The sequence below is a fragment of the Phoenix dactylifera genome, unplaced genomic scaffold (assembly GCF_009389715.1).
Source record: "Phoenix dactylifera cultivar Barhee BC4 unplaced genomic scaffold, palm_55x_up_171113_PBpolish2nd_filt_p 000872F, whole genome shotgun sequence".
NCBI lineage: Eukaryota > Viridiplantae > Streptophyta > Magnoliopsida > Arecales > Arecaceae > Phoenix > Phoenix dactylifera.
In genome coordinates this window covers 183816-187017 of record NW_024068235.1, presented here as the reverse complement: position 1 = coordinate 187017, position 3202 = coordinate 183816, and the positions used below count along the sequence as shown (strand labels likewise).

At 35.0% G+C, this 3202-nt stretch overlaps 1 non-coding gene across 1 annotated transcript; it reads left to right on the top strand.

Annotated features, from left to right (window-relative positions):
- The first annotated feature begins 2414 nt into the window (after positions 1-2414).
- LOC120107461 lies at positions 2415-2522 on the top strand. The gene has a single exon (XR_005509221.1). It is a non-coding gene; the product is annotated as a small nucleolar RNA R71 (small nucleolar RNA).
- Positions 2523-3202: the final 680 nt, after the last annotated feature.

Genomic DNA, 3202 nt, shown 5'->3' with positions numbered 1-3202 from the left:
AATATTTATTGACCTGCCAACCTTTCTAAGATTTGATCAATAAAAAAGTAAAGAAAAGTGATCTTCCTAGTGACAGTATTAAGTTTTCTATAGTCAATGCATAACGTAACTATAGTGGGACCCTAGTTGGAACTAATTCATTGTTGGCATTTTTGAACTACAGTAACACCAGATTTTTTTGGAACCACTTGGGTTGGAACTTACCCATTTACTATCTGAAATTGGGTAGATCATATCCGCATCAAAAGTTTCAGAACTTCTGCCCTAACCCCACATCCTTCATGTTTGGGTTCAATCGAGTTGAGGTTGACAAGAGGTTTAGCATTAGCTTCTAGGTGGAATTCTATGAGTGCAAATTGAGGGACTAATCCCTTGATATCAGCAATTGTCCACCCTATTGCTCCCTTATGTTCTTGAGAATTTCTAACCATTTTAGTTCTTGACTTTGTTCGAGTTGGGATGATATGATCATAGAAAAGTCTCTTCTTGACCAAAGGTATGCGTACTTGAGCTCAGATGGCAAAGATTTTAGCTCAAGTTTAGGTGCTTGAACATAGATGGTAGAGGACTATTGTTGTGTGTGGGGCCAATTCTTCGAAACGAGATTTCCACCTATCTGTATCCAACAAAGGAGCTGAATCTAAAATGGCACTGATTTCTCTAAAGTTTTGGGTTTATCTCTGTATTTCCAAAATGAGTTAGGCATGTTTCTAAAGGATCAGAAGAAAGAGATGGGACAAGAGTATCTTCTATAATGGAGTCGATAGATTAACTCCATGAATTTCATCATTTTCATTTGTCATTATCGCGGTTGTTTGCATATGTTAAATATATTAAAATCTATAGTCATATTCCCAAATGGCATTTTCATTATATCCCATTTCGACAGTTGATCAAAGCATTGGAAGTAGCTAGAAATGGGCGGCCTAGAATGACAGGTATTGGAGTGGTACATATTCATGACAGGCGTGGGTATCTAATACTATGAAGTCGACTGGAAAATAGGAATTATCAATTTGGACAAGTACATCCTCGAACTACTCCTCTTGGTATCTTTATAGATAGATCGGCAAGTTTAGAGAGTAACCTTGGTGGGTTTTAGTTCACCAAGTCCTAACTGTTCATAAACTGAATAGGGCAGTAAAGTTAACACTTGCACCTAAAGATCAAAAAGGACTCGTTGTATCCTAAAGTTTTCTATGATGCAAGATATGGTAGGAATAACCAGGATCTTTATACTTAGGTGGGGTGTTGTGTTTGAGAATAGCACTCACCTGTTCAGTTAGAAAAGCTTTCTTTTGTACGTAAAGCTTTTGCTTTATAGTACAAAGATCTTTTAAAAATTTGGCATAAGATGGGATCTGCTTAATGGCATCTAATAAAGAAATGTTAATCTTTACTTGTTTAAAGATTTCAAGAATTTCTTGGTCAGGTATTCCCTTTTTTAGCTGCAAGCAAGCGCTGAGGAAATGGAGCAAACTATCTTGTGATGGGGTATTGGATCATCTTGTCCATTATCATCTTCATCCTTCTTTTCAATAGATTTTTCAGGTTTGTCATCTTTTGTCGGAATTTCTTTGTTAATTATTTTTCCGCTACGAAGGGTTGTGACAGACTTAACTTGTTCAAATTTAGGTTGAGATGAACTTGCTTCATGGACCTCATGTTGAACCCTTTGGGTTAGATTGAGGTTGGGCTGGAAATGTTTCCTTTTTCCCTAACATTGAGTTGAGCCTCAATTCTACCTACAGAATTTTTAAGTTCTCGGAGTGATTGCATTGTATTCTGATTTATTTGAGTCTGCCCTTGCATGAAAGTTTGCAAAGTATCTTCAAGGGATTTGCTATGTGGTGGCACATAAGGAGTAGGAACATAATTTCCTTGAGAATTTATTGGCAGTGGGTCCATGTCTCCAACTAAAGTTAGGATGGTTTCGCTAATTAGGATTAATGTTTCTGGAAATGGTCTTTTATAAGTATTTGGTGAAATTTGCTTGATCATGTAACACTTCTTGAAAAGCAGGGATTGTAGGACAATCCTTGGTCACATGTGCATTTACTCTCGCAAAATTCCACATATACTATCAAACAATAGTTTGTGCTTTTCCTAAATTGGCCTTGCTTAATTCCATGGCTTCAAAACTTTCCTAGTCAGATTAGCAATTTTTTACATTGACATCATTATCATCTTTAATAAGATATATTCCTCCCTTTTGCATTAGGTGCTATTTTAGATTTTTCATTTTTTATCTGTTGTATCCCAAGCTTGTGCATTTTCTGCTAAAAGATCAAATAATCCCAGGCTTCATTTGGTTTCCTTACTCATGAATTCACCATTACCCATCATTTCTACAAATTGTCTCATATTGGAGGACAAAACCATCATAAAAGAAACTAATGACCCTCCAAATTTCATATCCATGATGTGGGCAAGCAAGCAGAAGGTCCTTAAATCTTTCCCAACACTGAAAAAATGTTTTCTCCATCTTTTTGTGCGAAGTTCATGATATTTCTTCTAAGTGTGTTTGTTTTATGTGTTGGGGAAGAATTTTCTTTAAAAATTCTCTTGTCATTTCTTGCCAGGTAGCTATGGTCCTAGGCCTTAAGGAGTGCAACCATGACTAGCTTTTTCCTTTAAAGAAAAAGGAAATAACTTAAGCTTAACTACCTCTTCAATGACATCATTGAAATGAAGTGTTGAACACACTTCATCAAATTCTTTCAGGTGCAAATAGAGACTTTCAGAATCAAGTCTGTGAAACTTTGGGAGTAATTGGATTATTCCTGGGTTTCATGTCAAAAGCTCCCGCAGTAGTAGGAATAACCATACAAGATGGAGTACTGGTCCTAGTGGGTTGTAGATAATCACGAAGCGTTCTAATAGGTAAGTCATCTTGAAATTCGTTATCTCCTGATTACTACCATTATCTTCCATTTGATTATTTGAATTTTGAACAATTAAATTTTTATCTCTTGATTCAAACTCGAAAATAATTTATTCGTTTTATCTCCGCTCCCACAACAGCATAAACTGAAATTTTATTTTATTTTTATATATTTTATTATTATTATTATTATTATTATATTATTATTATTATTGGGTTGGTACAAGTACCACCTAAAGAGATCTAAACAAACACACGAACAAAAATTTAATTAAAATTAAAATTAAAACATCACCCAACAATTTCTAATATTTTTCC